Below are 17,347 nucleotides of genomic sequence, written 5' to 3'. Positions count from 1 at the left end.
GTACTGTGTGGAGATGGACACAGATACCAAGTAACACCCAGTACACAAGGGCCAGAGCCAACACTTCCAGCTAAGACCAAACACTTATGTCATCTAGAGAATTCCCAGGGCCCCTGCAATTTGTTCTAGGCAACGTTTTAGCAGGAGAGTGGAGATGGTTTGAGACAGTCTTACCCTACAGCCCTGGCTGTCCTTGAGCCAAGTATGTAGTCCAGGCTGCCCTGGAACTCACAGCAATCCTGCCTTTGCTCCCTAGGGTAGGATTGCAGGTGTGAATCAGCAGCCTTCTGAATATTGCCTCCCTCTCAGGAGAGAAGACAATTCTGTGACAGTCGTCTTGCTGCTTCTGAACTTGAGCCTTGGTCTTGGAAACCAACGTGCATCTGTCTCCTGTTTCACTGCTTCCATTCTTGTTGATAAATCAGAATAAACTAAGTCTTCTGAAAGTAGATTGGGGACAAGGGGGCTGGTACCCTAGCATAGCATGGGACCTGGGGGCGGGGCAAATTTACAGGCTCTGGCTGGCTGTCCTAGATGCTTTCCTATAATCCTCCTTCATCCTGAGTCCTAGAACATAGGGCGTTGGAAAAAAGCCTTCTCTTCTGTAGATACCAGTACCAGTGACCTGCTCCACTTCTCCAGCTTGCCGTAAGCTAGGACCCTGAGTAAACGTTGGTTTCCATTGTGAAGTAACCAAAAGGAGACACTTGGCAGACTAGAGTAGGTGCCCATACTACTCATGCAGTGTTTGTTATAGAACCATTAACATTCGACAACTTCATCCCTGGCCACAGAAACCAGCCAGGTAACTGGGGGATTGTCATGGCCCAGGGTTCCTGAGGAAGGGTCGAGGGAGCTTCAACCCTGGATACCTCAAACATGAGACAAGAGTTGGCTACTCCCCCTCTCCTAAGCTGGCACTGTAAAGCTGTCTCCTCCACCATCAACCCCTGCAGGAATTCATCACCCTGACGGTGATCAGGCGCCACTCTTTATTGACCTTATAAAGTTTTCTCCCCCAGACCCTACGGTCCTTGAGCATGCAAATGAAGCATCTTCCAACACTCCTGCCCTGGCCAATGGTATCCGGTCACATAGAGACCCTGACCACCTCCCCATGGGCATAAATACCCCCTTTTCCCCACCAATAAATGAACCAGTTCTCCAAAGCTGTTCCTGAGTGTGTTAATTGTCCTCAAACTCACTGTCTACCAGCATCCTGCACTGCACTCTTGGAGCACATACAGAGACCAGGCTGGCCCTCTGCCTCCTGAGTGTGGTGAGGTTGTAGGTGTATAACGCCATGCACGGCTTTAAAAAGAATCTTTAAGGGGTTGGGGATTTAGCTCAGTGGTAGAGCGCTTGCCTAGCAAGTGCAAGGCCCTGGGTTCGGTCCCCAGCTCCGAAAAAAAAAGAACCAAAAAAAAAAAAAAATCTTTAAAGAAAAACCACACAGCAAAATCAAATTTTTCCTTCCTGTATGCAAGCCTATGTGTTCTCTCTCTCTCTCTCTCTCTCTCTCTCTCTCTCTCTCTCTCTCTCTCACACACACACACACACACACACACACACACACACACGTAGATAGCATTCCAACCAGGATGCAGAATACCCATGGGACTTTTAAAAACTATTTATTTATTCTTATTTTATGTACAGTAGTGTGGGCTGGAGAGATGGCTCAGTGGTTAAGAACACCCGACTGTTCTTCCAGAGGTCATGAGTTCAATTCCCAGCAACCACATGGTGGCTCACAACCATCTGTAAAGAGATCCGATGCCCTCTTCTGGTGTATCTGAAGACAGCTACAGTGTACTCATATATAATAAATAAAATAAATCTTTAAAAAAAAACACTACTGTACATAAGATTTATTTTATTTATTATATATAAGTACACTGTAGCTGTCTTCAGATACACCAGAAGAGGGCATCGGATCTCTTTACAGATGGTTGTGAGCCACCATGTGGTTGCTGGGAATTGAACTCATGACCTCTGGAAGAACAGTCGGGTGTTCTTAACCACTGAGCCATCTCTCCAGCCCCAGTAGTGTTTTATTTGCATGTATGACTATGTGAGGGTGTCAACCTGGAGCTGGAGTTACAAATGGTTGTGAGCTGCCATATGGGTGCTGGGAGTTGAACCTGGGTCCTCTGGAAGAGCAGCCAGTGCTCTTAACTATTAAGCCATCTTTCTAGCATCCCTCCCCCTTTTTTTTGGAGACAGAGTTTCTCTGTGTAGCCCTGGCTGTACTGAAACTTGCTCTGTAGACCAGATTGGCCTCAAACTCGTAGAGATCTGCCTGCCTCTGCCTCCCAAGTGCTGGGATTAAAGGCGTGGGCCGCCACCGCCTGGTTCCATGGGACTTTTAATTTCTAATTGTATACTAAGGAAATTGAGGAGAAGAGAATTTGAGTAATGACTCAGGACAGAGGAACTGAATTCTGTGTGTACAGAATGCATGTACAGTTTATGCGTGGAGACCGGAGGACTCTTTGTGGGGTCGGTTCTCTCCTTCCACCTTTACAGGTGTTCCAGGGATGGAACTCAAGTCAGTGGGCTAATACAGTGACCACGGACTCCCAGGGCTGGGCCTTGAAGTGGAACACTCCGCTTCACCGTGGATGGCGAGCGTCTCAGCACCAGTGCTGTCTACCCTGGTATACTAGGAAAGCCTTCAGAAGCAAGGAGTGGTGGCTCCAGCCTGCAGTCCTAGGACCTTGGCTGCTTATAGACCAACCTGGACTACAAGGGATAATGAAATGTCTCTTCCTGTAGGATGATGTCGTTATGCAGCAAGGCGGGACCAGGATAAGGCGTAGCCTACTATTGGATGAGAAGGAATGGTAGGCAGGAAAAGTCTATAGAGGAGAGGAATCAGGATGGAGATGACGGAGGAAGATGATTCCGGTCCAGGTGGTCTGGGTCAATCTTATCTTGTTTAGGTGGGCAGTTTCTATCTTTATTAATTGGCGGTGAATTTATTCTGTGGATGTATTGCAGATTGAGTATTAAACGTGTAGATCTGATTGTTGGGTTACAATTTTGTTGAGTCTTGATATTACCGGGGTGGGTGGCTGGAACCCGAGAGTTACCGACTGGCCAGGGCTGGCCAGGGTGACTAACAATGGGAGCAGAGAGACTGCTGGGGCCAGAAGATAGCTAGGCATGGAGTGGTGCCACACTGAAGCCAGCCACCACTGAGGTAAATTAATGTTAGTTCTATATAGCCTACAGCACCAGAACTAATGCCAGGGAGTGACTGCCCGGGTCCAGGAGTACCAGGGGCCCAGCGTGGAGTGGTGATGTGTGGGAATTGGTAGTGCCTACTTTTTATTATTACTGTAACATCTTCCCCCGCTTAATAACTCATGGTCATTTTGAGACTGTCAATTCATGCACCACCACCCCCAAATTATCTTTTTTTCTGATTCTTCTTGGAGACATTTTTTTCACTGAAAGTAAATTCATTGTGTGTGTGTGAGTGAATTTGTATGTGTCTGTGAGTGTCTGTGAGTGTGTGTGTGTGTGTGTGTGTGTGTGTGTGTAGGTATCTGAGCATGTTTGTAAAAGAGATTGCTGTGAGAGTGCTGTATGTTTACATGTATATACATGGTACATGTGTGTGTGTGTGTGTGGTATGTGTGGCGCATGCGTGGTGTGTATGTTTGTGGTATGTGTGTGTATGGGTGTGTATATGGTGCACATGTATGTGTGTGGTACCTGTGTGTGTGGGTGAATGTGTGTGTGTGTGGTACCTGTGTGTGGGTGAATGTGTGTGTGTGGTATGTGTGTGTGTATGGGTGTGTATATGGTGCACATGTATGTGTGTAGGTGAATGTGTGTGTGTGTGTGATATGTGTGTGTAGCTGGTTTTTGCTGCTTTGTGGATTCTTCTTTTTTCTACCCTTTATACCCCTGGTTTCATCCCCTATCCTAGATAGGAGAGAGAGAGAAGGATAGAGGAAAGAGGGAGAGACAGAGAGACAGACAAAGAGAGAGAGAGACAGAGAGACAGAGAGACAAAGAGAGAGAGACAGAGACAGAGACAGAGACAGAGAGAGAGGGGGGAAAGAGAGAGAGACAGACAAAGAGAGAGAGACAGAGAGACAGAGAGGAAAGAGAGAGACAAAGAGAGAGAGAGACAGAGACAGAGAGAGACAGAGAGGAAAGAGAGACAGAGAGAGAAAGAGAGAGATAAGGAGAGAAAGAGAGATAAGGAGAGAGAGAGAGAGAGATCTCAGAATCTAATTTCCGTCTTCTTTGAGCACAGCTACTAACAAACTCGAGCCAACCCCTCTGAACAACCCCTCTGAAAATTCCCAGAATCCCAAACATCACACAGTCACACAGACTATCTGCAGCTGGCAAAACCATGCCTCTGCTAGAGCACAAGGCAAATCATAGTCAACTGCTATGGACAGTCCAAACAACCCTGCATTCCCACACCTGGAATTGAAACAAAAACATGTTCTCATAGTATTTCTGTATTTTTTTTTTTTTGGTTCTTTTTTTCGGAGCTGGGGACCGAACCCAGGGCCTTGCGCTTCCTAGGCAAGCGCTCTGCCACTGAGCCAAATCCCCAACCCCGTATTTCTGTATTTTTAAAGAAACTGAAATTCCAGAATTGTCACTAGATTCCCCCTCCCCTTCTGTTCTAAGCTGTTAATTGTGGTGTATTTAGCAGGAGATCATAAACAAAGACATTTTCAATGCACTAAGCACTTTTCAGGTCAATGGCCAAGGATTTCAGGAGAACTCTCCTGCTCAATTCTAATCTTTATAAGCTTTTCTTTCCTGTGGAAATATAAACAGATCCAGGTCTACAACACATTCCGATGTTAACACATCCTTGATTTAGTTCTGCAGGTTTTTCTATAATTTGGTGTCTCTTGACTTCAGTTCCTTGACTGAAATGGTTTGTAATTTTTGCTGTGGGGCACAAGCCACACCCCCAAGGCTGTTTCCCAATGATAACCTTAACTATGTCTTTTGGACCTACACTCATTGGTCCAGCGTCAACCACATCGGCTGCACACCCCTGGTACTGGGAGCCAGTGCCTCCTTTCTGGTTTCTATTTCAAAAAGCCATTGCCCCTAGAGATGCTTGTTCACAGTTTTGTTGCCAATAACAACGTTTCCCACAACTAACCAATGGGCATTTGAGATCTGAGGCCTTTAATGTCTGGGTCACAGTCTCTTTGCAAATGACTGTATTTCCTGCAGTTGGAGCACCAGGCATTTTGATATTGGATATTAGCATGGTACACACTAGAACCAATGTGTGTTGTTTCCCCTATTCACTCTCCATAGGTGCTGCCCACACCTTTAATGGTCCAAGACCTTTTTACATCAGTATTCGAATTTTCATACAAGTTCTCTATCAACACCTGCCTCGAGTCAGGGTCTGATGTGGCTTTGTTCACAACTGAGACTAATCTTTGTGGGAAACAAAAATCAGCATAGGCTTCTCAGGAGCCTCGTCTAATCTTTGTAAATGATGTGGACTTTTTCCTGGACTCCTCAGTTTTGCCCCAAGCTCTCAAAGCCAGCTAGCTACATGGTTCTATCATCCAGTCATCGGATTGAATCTGTCCTTGTATATCAGAGGACCATCCTTCACCCGGCAACTGATCTTTCACTGTGTTCATTCCCCTCGCTGTGTTCCGCCTCTTCAGTATTTGCAGCTTCCTCCCTCCACCACGTTAACTGCGGACCAGCCTCTAGCACAGCCATCAACAATCCCTTCCTGTCTGGGGGAATAATTCTATTGAGTAGCCCAGCTATTTAGCATTTGTTTCACATAAGGCTAGTGTATCCCATATGAAATCACAGCCTCTTTAAAACTCCTTAGATCTATCATTGCTATAGGAGGCCATCCCTCTCTCATCATAACCTTGTTCCACACCACTAAAGCTGATGATGATCTCATCACCCAATGCTGCCCATCCTCCCACTCTGGTTGTGCAGTTGGTTAGAGAGTAACCCTTTGTTTGTTCACCCCCCTCCCTCCGAAATGGGCTAATCCATCAAATTGTTCTCCCACCCATTCAGCCATTCTCTGACCAACAGCCTTCCTGCACAGTTCCATCCCCTCTTTTCTCCAGTGGGAAACTCCTGCTGTTTTGTTTGGTTGCTGGGATGGAACCTTTTTGTTCTTTTCCTTCCTGGGCCCTCCTCGCCTTCCAGGAGCTTCCACCTCCACCCACAGCTGCTCCAGTTACACGGACAACTCTGCACCTTTTCAGACCGGAGAGAGCAGTGTCCCCTGCTGTTTTCTCATTCTGGACATCCTCCCTCCCCCAACTCGGGTCCCTCCAATTCCACCTGCACTTTTTTTCAATCCCTTGGCCATTCTTCCAACCCTTTTGAAACAGAATATATGAAGAAGAAGAAGAAGAAGAAGAAGAAGAAGAAGAAGAAGAAGAAGGAGAAGGAGAAGGAGAAGGAGAAGGAGAAGGAGAAGGAGAAGGAGAAGGAGAAGGAGAAGGAGAAGGAGAAGGAGAAGGAGAAGGAGAAGGAGAAGGAGAAGGAGAAGGAGAAGGAGAAGGAGAAGGAGAAGGAGAAGGAGAAGGAGAAGGAGAAGGAGAAGGAGAAGGAGAAGGAGAAGGAGAAGGAGAAGGAGAAGGAGAAGGAGAAGGAGAAGGAGAAGGAGAAGGAAGGAGAAGGAGAAGGAGAAGAGAAGAAAGATGATCCCCCTCTGGGACCAAAGTCAGCCAGCGATACACTAACACTAGTGGTCACAATAAACTTTTTGTGCCATCTTAAAAAAGTATATCGATTCCTTCATCTTCTGCCACTTCCTCTATGGCATTTGAAATCAAAATTCCCATTTCTACCTGTAACTTTTGAGCCCCACTTTAAGGCACCATTTATTGCTACTTTGTGGGTCCTTCTTTTTCCCACCTTTTATTTGAATTCCCCTGGTTTCACTCCCTGGTTAATCCCTCTGGTCTCACTAGGCAGGGAGAGGGAGAGGGAGATCTGGATCTAATTCCTTTCTTCTTTGAGCACAGCTACTAAGGAACCACCACCAGCCCCACCTATTCAGACTGTAACATTTATGTATCCTCTGGAAATTCCCAGAATTCCAGACATCACACAATCATACAGACTATCTGCAGCTGGCAAAACCATGCCTCTGCTAGAGCAGGAGGTTAAATCACAGTCAGCTGCTATGGACAGTTCAAAGCAGCTCCGTGTCCCATACCTGGGATTAAAACGAAAATACATTCTTATAGTATGTGTTTTTAAAGAAACCAAGAATTCCAAAATTGTCATTATGTATGTGTATGTATGGTGTGTGTGTGTGTGTGTGTGTGTGTGTGTGTGTGTGTGTGTGCATATGGTGTGTGTGTGTGGATGTGTGAGTACATGTGGTGAGTATTTGTGTGTATATTGTTGTGTGTGGTGTATGTGTGTGTGTTGTATGGTGTGTTTGGTGCGTGTGTGTGTGTGTGTGTGTGTGTGTGAGAGAGAGAGAGAGGGAGCGTGCATGTGTATGTGTGAGCATGCATATGGTGTGTGTGGGGTGTATATTGTGTGTGTGGTGCATGTGATGTTTGTGTATGGTGTATGTGTGTGTGTATGGTATGTTTGATGTGTGTGTGTTTAGTGTGTGTGTGTGCATATGGTGTATGTGTGGGTATATGTATGGGGTGTATGGTATGTGTGTGTTGTGTGTATGTGAATACATGTGGGTGGTGTTTATGTATATATTGTTGTGTGGTGTGTGTGTATGTATATATGGTGTGTTTTGTGAGTGTGTGTGTGTGTGAGTGTGCACATGGTGTGTGGTGGTATGGGGGTGTATATGGTGTGTGTGGTGCATGTGATGTTTGTGTGTGTGTACAGTGTATTTGGTGTGTGTGTATGGTGTGTTTGGTGTGTGTGTATGTGTGTGTATGGTGTGTTTGGTGTGTGTGTGTGTATATGTGTGTGTATGGTATGTTTGGTGTGTGTGTATGGTGTGTTTGGTGTGTTTGGTGTGTGTGTGTATGGTGTGTTTGGTGTGTGTGTATGGTGTGTTTGGTGTGTTTGGTGTGTGTGTATGATGTGTTTGGCGTGCGTGTGTGTGTGTGTGTGTGTGTGTGTGTGTGTGTGTGACCACCTCCAGCTGTTTTGAGGATTTAGATAGCTTCCTTTTGTCCTTGAGGGCCGCTCTGAGGCAAGAAATACCTTAACCCTTAGAATTTTAAGAGTTCTAAGCTGGAGGCAGAGCTGCGTGCCAGCCAGGCCAAGACCTGGTTCCTCGTATAGGAAAGCTGGGTTGGATGCAGGGCTGAGACGTGACATCCTGGTCCTTTGGCCCTGTTGCAGGTTCTGCCACCAGCTGGACTTCTCCATCAGTGGGGCGCTGTGCGTGGCCCTGAATAAAGCAGCTGCGGGCAGCGCTTATAAGTGCTTCAAGGAACGACGAGTTACCAAAGCCTACCTGGCACTGGTCCGAGGCCATGTCCAGGAAAGCCAAGTGACGATCAACTATGCCATTGGCAGGAACAGCACAGAGGGGCGGACCCACACCATGTGCATTGAGAGCACTCACGGTTGTGAGAACTCTAAGCCAAGTCTCACAGAGCTGCTGGTCCTGGAACATGGGTTACATTCTGGTGACCCTGTGTCCAAAGTGCTGCTGAAGCCACTTACAGGCCGGACACACCAGCTTCGCGTACACTGCACTGCTCTCGGCCACCCTATCGTGGGCGACCTGACTTACGGACAGGCTGACGACCAGGAGGACCAACCGTTCCGCATGATGCCGCACACCTTCTACCTGCGCATCCCCACACGGGCCGAGTGCGTGGAGGCCTGTATGCCTGACCCCTTCCTACCTGCCCTTGATGCCTGCTGGAGTCCCAGTACCTGCATTCAACCCCTTGAATAGCTCATCCAGGCCCTAAGGACTGACCCTGACCCTGACCCGGTGGCTGGAGGGCCAAGGTCCTGCAGCCCCTCCACCCCACAGCCCAGGCCAGGTCGGCCGCCTCCTGAGACTGAGGCACAGAGAGCGTCGTGCCTGCAGTGGTTATCGGAGTGGACGCTAGAGCCGGACGACTAAGGGCCTCTGAGCTTTGGGGGTCGAGAGCTGCTAGACTCAGCAGCTAGGAAGCCATGATTGCTAGAGGACAGGGTACTCAGGCTGTAGGAGAGATGTCCAGTAGGTAAGTCTTGCCCTCAGCATTCCTCCAGGGGGAGCTAAGGCCGTTCCTTCTGGAATAGCTTTCTGCCTCCTTAGCTTTACCCCAGGCTGGCCCAAGCCCCTAGCCAGGAAGGGCAAAGCCAGGAGCAAGGACCCTCCAGGGCTTCACAGTGCCTGGGAAGGGCCATCCTGCCATTAGCCCACCTGGACTGCCCTCCTTTACCTCATGGCTGAGGTTGTCCCCACCAGTCTTCAAGATGAACAGGGTCTCCCACAAGGACCCTTGTAGACATGGTTGTGGAATGGTGCCAAGTTGAAAGCCTGTGTCTCAGCCTACAGGACGAGCTGTATAGAATCAGCCTACAGAAGGGCTGACTAGGTCTCCAGAGCCACCCAGAGGTCATAATCACTGTGGTACTGATTTCTAAGTGGCAAAGTCAGGGCACTGGAGGACGGGGGACCCTAAATGGGAAGGAAGTGGTCACTGTGATTCAACTACGAAGCTTTTCCTGCAGGGTGATTATTTTGAGAGTGACACAGTCTTTGGGGAAAGTCACCGTGTGGAGACTAGAGAGTAGCTGGAAGACCGGAAACTTAGCAGCAAACCTAGGGAGGAGGGCAGCCTCCTGCTACGTGGGCATCTCCAAGACTTTGAGGCCAGCCTCAGCCAGTCTCAGTCATGAAGAAGAATAGTCCCTAAAAGGCAGACTCTCACTGTTTTCCTTACGGACAGAAAGCTACTGTTGGGACACGTCACTCGGCTTCTCCCTGCTTCTGTTTTCGGCATAAGGAATGCCAAGTCTGTAGCTATTACTAAGGTTGTCGTGAAAATCAAATAACACTCAGGCATGCACACACACACAGGCACCCCAAAATAAAGATCTGGGGTAGGTGGAAGTAGTACACGGTGATAGTTATGTTACAAACAGGCCTCTTAGAAGCGGAGACCTTAGTCTAAATCATCCGCTATCAGGCGAAAAACGATCTGAAGTATTAAAAGGCTCCCGATGTCCCCCAGGTGTTGTAGAATTTTTTTTTCTTTTTTTCGGAGCTGGGGACCGAACCCAGGGCCTTGCACTTGCTAGGCAAGCGCTCTACCACTGAGCTAAATCCCCAACCCCTGTTGTAGAAATTTTTATTCAATCTGGGATTTCTACCCCATCTTTGACTATTTGGATCCCAGATAAAAGACACACAACTTTAATTATTTACAATAAGCCTTTATCATCACAAGAGCTTGGCGGATATCTACCCTCTGTATTATTAGACTATATATTCTCTGTATATACATATTACTTAGTATGTTTCATCTGGGCTGCTCTTTTAGCTCCAATTGGCCAGCCCTCAGGGCCATGCTTTCTCAATTGACTCCTAACCCATGGTGTAGCTCTCTTCCTCCTTCACCTTCTTTTCCCCCCTCATGGTTCTCTTCCAACCCCCAAGCCCAGGAATTCTAAACCCTGCCTATGTCTCTTCCGCCCAGCTATTGGCTGTCGGCATCTTCATTCACCAATCAGAAATAACTTGGGGCGGGGTCACAAAGGCTATTGGGGGCCGCACTTAGCATTAAAATACACAGCGAAAGTCAGGTATCACCGTAGTCAGACAGATGCACGATTGTATGCCCAGCCCTTTGTACACAGCCTTTTCTAGTAAGTTCAACGATCCGTAACCAATAAACACTAGAAGAAGAGGAAGATATCTTTCGGTTGCAGGAGGATCCCTCAAATCATAACCCTCTCAAAAATTATAAAAAGGAATTAAAGTTTAAACTGCCATGTTTTCCTCCATGTTTTACGTCAGTGCTTTTTCCCCCCCCTAAGTGCTTTCCATGAAACATCTTCATGTTTCATGTTCTCCGCAAGCAAGGAGAATTCCTCCTCAACCAGTTAACTCCTGGATTTCCCCCGACTTCAAGTCGTTCAGCCAAGGCGCCTGCAGCTTGGAACAGGATCTCAGTCACAGGTTAAGGGTCTGAAAGCAGCTACACGAAACAGCCAAAATCTCGAGGCTAGTCATTGGGGTTTTAAGCACATTTTTAGTGAAGGATCTGTTGCCTGATTCATATCTGACTCCCGCAGTTTCAGGGTCAGCCTGTGAGTCGTCAGCCCTGTCACCTCCACAGTAAATCTTTAGAGGCCCTTCCGCCCGCTTCTAGCCTCGTCATCAGCACCAACCACTTCCTCTGTTGGCTCCTGCCAGCCGCCTCCTCTGCCCTACAGCTGCCCTCTGAACTGGTTGTCACATGACTGGGCTTCTGAACAGCGCTTCTCTTCCCCTGCACCCCTGTCTCCCCGGATTAAAGCTCCTACAGCAGGAGATGAGATTCCGTTCTCGGTGGTAATGTGGCCTGCTCCATCTCTTCACCACCGCGCTGCGCCCCAGCTAGCTTTTCCTTTGTTTTCAGGCAGGTTCTCACTATGCAGCCCTGGCTGTCCTGAAATTCGATATGTAAGACCAGGCGCGCTGCAAATTCAGAGAGCTCTGCCTCTGCCTCCCAGTGCTGGGATTGAAGGTACATCAACACACACTGGGCTTCTGCTGCTCTTTTACTTTTTCTTTTCTTACTTTTTTAAAAAGAATAATTTAGTTAATTTTATTTCATGTGCATTGGTGTGAGAATCCCTAGAATTGGAGTTACAGATGTCCTGCGGGTGCAGGGAACTGAAGCCAGATCCTCTGGAAGAGCAGTCAGTCCATCTCTCAAGCCTGCTCTTTCTTACTTTCTCTTTGTCTTTGAACTCAGTCCAGACAGGCCTTGAACTTCCCATCTTTGAACTTCAGCTCTCAGGCAGCAGGGACTACAGGCCTGCACCACCAAACTTTTTTGTTCCTCCTAAGATTTTTTTGCCTTTTTCTGTCTTCGGTTTTTATAAGACAGGGTTTCTCTGTGTAACAAACTCTGGCTCTCCTGCACTTGCTTCATAGACCAGGCTGACCTCGAACTCACAGAGATCCACCTGCCTCTGCAGGGATTAAAGCCATGCACCACCACATCCAGCTAAGATGTATTTTCATGTGTACAAATGTTTTGCTTGATTGTGTGTGCAATGCATGTGTGCCTTGTGCTCACAGAGGCCAGAAGAGGGTGTTGGATCCCTTGGAACTGGAGTTACAGACAATTGCTAGAGACCATTCAGGTGCTATGAACCAAACTGGGCAAGTGCTCTTAACCCGTGGTCATCTCTCCACTCTCAGAATTTAGTCTTTTTTAAAAACAAAAACAAAAAACAAAAAAAACTTAAACCAAGTTTTATTTTATGTGGTAGGTGTTTTACCTATATGTATGTTTCTGTAGCACATGCATGCAGTCTCCACAGAGGCCAGAAGCTCCTGGAATTAAAGTTACAGATGGTTGTGAACCTCCATGGCAGTGCTGGGAACTGAACCCTGGTCCTCTGGAAGAGCAGCCAGTGCTCTTAGATGCTGAGCTATCTCCTCAGTTTAGCCTCCATCAAACTTATGTAGGGAGCTGGGGAGAGGGCTCAGTTAACACAGTGCTTGCACACAGGTGTGAGGACCTAGACTCCATTCCTGACCCTCGTGGTGGCACCTGCCCCTGTAACCTCCCTGCTGGAGAAGTGGAGGGAGGAAGAATCCTTGCGGGCTTCCTGGCCAGCCCCTCTAGCAGAATCAATGAGCTCCAGGTTCAGCAAGAGACTGTCTCAAAACATAATGCAGAAACCAGTTGAAGAAGACAGCTGACTGTGCCGCCCTGGCCTCCACCTGAACACACATAAACATGCAATCACATGCACCCACATACGAGTGCCTACAAAGATGAGTACACACCCGGCTTTATTTCGAAGTTAGGCGTGGTAATGCATGCCTGCTGTTTTAGTATTTGGGAAGTGGAGGACCAGGAGTTCAAAGTTGTCTTCGGCTGCATAGAAAATACAAGGCCAGCCTGGGCTACATGAGACTCCCTGTCCTGGTTTGCTTTCTGTTGCTCTGATGATCACCAAAAGCCACCCGGAGAGGAAAGGGTTTATGTCATCATACAGGTTACAGTCCAGAATGCAGGGAAGTTAGGGCAGGAGCTAAAGTAGGGCACCCAGGGGCAGGAGCTAGAGAGACTGTGGTGAGCACTGCTTACTCCCCGTGGCTTGCTCAGCCTGCTCTTTATATGCGGGTGTGGCACCAGCCACAGTGAGCTAGGCCCTCCCACATCAATCATTAATCAAAGAAAAAACAATGTGTGACAGGCTGACCCATAGGCCAAAGTGATGATCTTCTCATCTTCCCTGATGTCTCTAGTTTGTGTAAAGCTGAGAAAAAAAAAATCTAGCCAGCAAAAGCAAAACAGAGCTGAAGAGGTGGCCCAAACGTTTAGAGAACTGGTTGTTCTTCCAGAGGACCAGAGTTTGATTCCTGACACCCCACAGGATGGCTCTTAGTCATCTATGAAAATAGCTCCAGGGGTTCTGAATGCACGTTTTGGACTCCACAGTCTGTGCACAGATATACATATAGGAAAAAAAAAACCACCACTATCCACATAAGAAAATTTAAAAACAACCAATATAATTTTATTAAAACATAACCATTGGGGCTAGGAAGCGCAAGGCCCTGGGTTCGGTCCCCAGCTCCGAAAAAAAGAACCAAAAAAAAAAAAAAAAAACATAACCAGAACCAAAACGGACTGCTAGCCAGTTACGCGCCACGATGTGCCTGTAATTCCAACATTGGGAGACTGAGTTATAGCAGCCGGTGCCGCGTCTCTAATCGGCTGGTGTTGTGAGCCCTGGAAGGGCAGAGTCCATGTTGTGACAGCCTGAGCCAGGAGAGCAGGGCCTAAAAGTGAGGGGAACCAAAGTCTCATGCAATAGCTAATTCTATCCAGGGCACCAGACCCCTTATAGAATGAGGGTATTCTGAAGGTTAAGCAAGGTCATGTACAAAGGTCACATGACTGTGGTCTGTATACGGTCGCAGAGTAATTTGTGCTTGGAAACCCCATTCTGGATACTGGTGGATAATCCCACATAGAGTCCATTTCTATTTACTACATGTGGGAAGGGCCCCAAAGGACATTCCAGGAACAAATCCATATAATGGAGGAACAGAGGTTGCAAGACTCTTGTTTTGTTTACCTGGAGTTTTCTCACCAGGCCTCAGAAATCTCCCCAGACAGCTTCAATCATAGACTGTGTTCTGATTGGTCAGGAGTTTGATGCTAACCTGGGCCACATAGCAAAACTCTGACTCAACAGCAAAAAACAAAACCAGATTGTAGACTTATGGGCCACAGTTAGCCTGTTTGATTTTTTTTTTTTTTTAATAATGTCACTTTAAAGCATCATTTACCGTGGGCCAGAGAGATGGATCAGCAGGTAAAGACACTTGCCTCCCAAGCCTGGCGACCTAAGTTTGGTCTCTAGGACCAACAGAAGGTTGGAAGCAGAGAAAACTGACTTCACAGAGCTGTCTCTGTCCTGCACATGCGTGTTATCACACCTGCTCCACCCCGATACAAATGATAATATTTTTTAAATGGTAATACATTTTAAAAATATTATCACATACTTTGATTACTGGGAGGCTTTTGGAATTGTCCAAGAAGACTTTGCGCCCAACGCAAGTGCTTCACTTGTCTGGTCCTGGACTGATCTGTTTGTATTACCAGACCAGCACAGTACCTAGGAGTGTGCTAGGCGTTTTCATAGTTGGGTGAATAGATAGAAGGAAGTGAAAAGGACTCCAGCCTTGGAATGCGAACTCTGAAGTCGAGGCTCTACCACTATTTATGTATTCAAGATATCCTGTAACTGCCATCAGCCTCAGTCTTCTTTTATGCAAAACACATAGGCCTGTTCTTTGAACAAACACAGCAATATCCAGAGACACAGTTGTTGATCAAACTCGGAGAGAGGACACCTGCTGCCCCCCAAGGTGACAGACAGATTGCTGTGGAATCTGAACTCAGCTTTCATGGAGATTCCAAAGGCTTCCTGCAGCTTTGGCTGTGTGCTCTCCCTCCCTCCCTCCCTTCCTCCCTCCCTCTTTCTGTCCATCATTCCAGATACACTTTCTTATGGCAGAGTTTCTCAGTGTAGCCCTGTCTGCTTCGGAACTCACTCTATAGACCAGGTTAGCCTTGAACTCAAGATTCACCTGCTTCTGCGTCCCCAGGGCTGTGGTTTAAAAGCATATGCCACTACTCACTGCCTGGGTCCAGAAACAGTTCTTTCTTTCTTTCTTTCTTTCTTTCTTTCTTTCTTTCCTTCTTTCCTTCTTTCTTTTTTTCTTAAAGATTTATTTACTTATTATATATAAGTACACCGTCACTGTCTTCAGACACACCAGAAGAGGGCATCAGATCTCATTTACAGGTGGTTGTGAGCCACCATGTGGTTGATGGGATTTGAACTCAGGACCTCTGGAAGAGCAGTCAGTGCTCTAAACCACTGAGCCATCGCTCCAGCCCACAGAAACAGTACTTTCAACCGCAATGTGGTCCCTACCAGGAGAAGCTTTGAATTAGCAGCAAACTTTTGAAGTTTAGCTGAGGATGGAGGTTTAGCCTGGTCACAATAGGGTGGACCACGCCTATAACTTAACACTAGGGAGCCTGAGGCCGGAGGATTGTTAGTTTAAAGCTAGGCAGGGTTACCCAGGGAAACCTTTATTTAAAGTGGGAGCTGCTGCACACGTGTTCATGCAGAGGACCTGGGTTCTATTCTAAGCATCCATGTGGTTGTTTACAGCCATCGGTAACTCCAGTTCCACGGCGCTAGAAGTCCTCTTCTAACAGTATGTACCATTGTGCATGCCCATACATGCCAGAAAAACATTCATATATATTAAAAAAAAAACAACAACAACAACAACACAAAACTCCTGCTGGATGGTGGTGGCACATGCCTTTAATCCCAGCATCGGAAGTCAGAGGCAGGCAGATGTCTCTGAGTTAGAGCCCAGGCTGGTTTACAGAATGAGTTCCAGGACAGCCAAGGCTGCATAGAGAAACCCTGTCTAGAAAAACAAAAACAACAACAAAACCCAGCTTCCAATCACTGTCCTCATTTAGTGGTTTTTCATAGAATTCTAAGAAGAACAATCCACTTTCGGGAGCGTTGGTATCCTTCTCTATAAAATGAGGAAGACAGAGAGTATGGTCCCAGACCCCTCTGCGTTTCCGGCTCCTAGAAATTTGTAAGGTGTGTATGGGAAAGAATGATACCCCAATTACCATGCCCTCTCTACCATAGTCGCCAGGACATCTATTCTAGGGGCTACAGGGACAAGTCAAGTGGATCAGGAGGGGACTACTTGAGATTGCCCCCCTGGAGTCTGGGGATGCGGGGATGGGGGTGGAATGCTCCACCCTGCGGCATTTGAACCCTGAGGCAAGGCTCGAGACATCCCCTGCACGCATCCTGGAACCCAGGAGGAGCGCTCGGCACAATCACCAGCCTGGGAATGCAGCGCAGGCAGTTCCCACGGGCTCCCTGCTCAGGGTGGGACCCCTTGCTTGGCGGGGCCATTGGAATCACACCTGGCAAAATATTAATTACTGTTGCTTCCAAGGTCCCACCAGTCACAGCGGTGGCAGGCCCTGCCCAGGAAGTCCAAATAATCGGCATCGCTGGTATTTTAGTCACCCCTGCGGGGAGCTGGGTCACCTGACTCTACAGTTGCTCCTAGGCAGTCTCCGCTGAACCACTTGCGGGAACCCTGCGAAAGCAAGGAGCCTAGGAGGGGTGGGCTGGCTAGGGAGGGGTTTGGGGGACATGTTTGGAGAGGGGAGTGTGGAAGACTGAGTGGAAAAACTTGCCATCTAGGTGCCCCTTGCGTCTCTTTAATCCTAGCAGACAGGTTATTTTACCAAAACAGGTTGAGAAATCTAACAAAATTGCCCGAAGTCCCAAGCTGGCAAGAGACGGGGCTGGGACACTTTCCACTAATGGCAGGTAATTTCATAGGCCGGAAAAACCACTCCAGCCTAATCAGTGGTTGAGCATATTGAGAACGTGAGAAAGCAGTGGGCAGGCTAGTGGAATCAGGATGACACTAGACCTGTGCACACACCCTTCTTCTGGTGACATCAAAAGGACCCCTGGAAGAGAGGGGGTGGGGGAAGAAGGGAAAGAGGAGGGGGAGGGGGAGGGTCCCCTTGCATTTTCCTTCTATCCTCTCTGAATTGTGGGGATTGAAGCAAACCGCTTCCCCAAAGGCCCTAGAGATAAACTTCATTAACAGAGTTAA

At 47.6% G+C, this 17,347-nt stretch overlaps 1 pseudogene; it reads left to right on the top strand.

The window, feature by feature from the left end:
- Nucleotides 1–1,873: 1,873 nt before the first annotated feature.
- LOC134485252 (RNA pseudouridylate synthase domain-containing protein 1-like) lies at nucleotides 1,874–16,638 on the top strand (annotated as a pseudogene).
- The last annotated feature ends 709 nt before the right edge of the window (nucleotides 16,639–17,347 follow it).

This window comes from Rattus norvegicus, chromosome 1 (genome assembly GCF_036323735.1).
Source record: "Rattus norvegicus strain BN/NHsdMcwi chromosome 1, GRCr8, whole genome shotgun sequence".
Taxonomy (NCBI): domain Eukaryota; kingdom Metazoa; phylum Chordata; class Mammalia; order Rodentia; family Muridae; genus Rattus; species Rattus norvegicus.
This window is presented reverse-complemented; position numbering and strand designations above follow the sequence as displayed.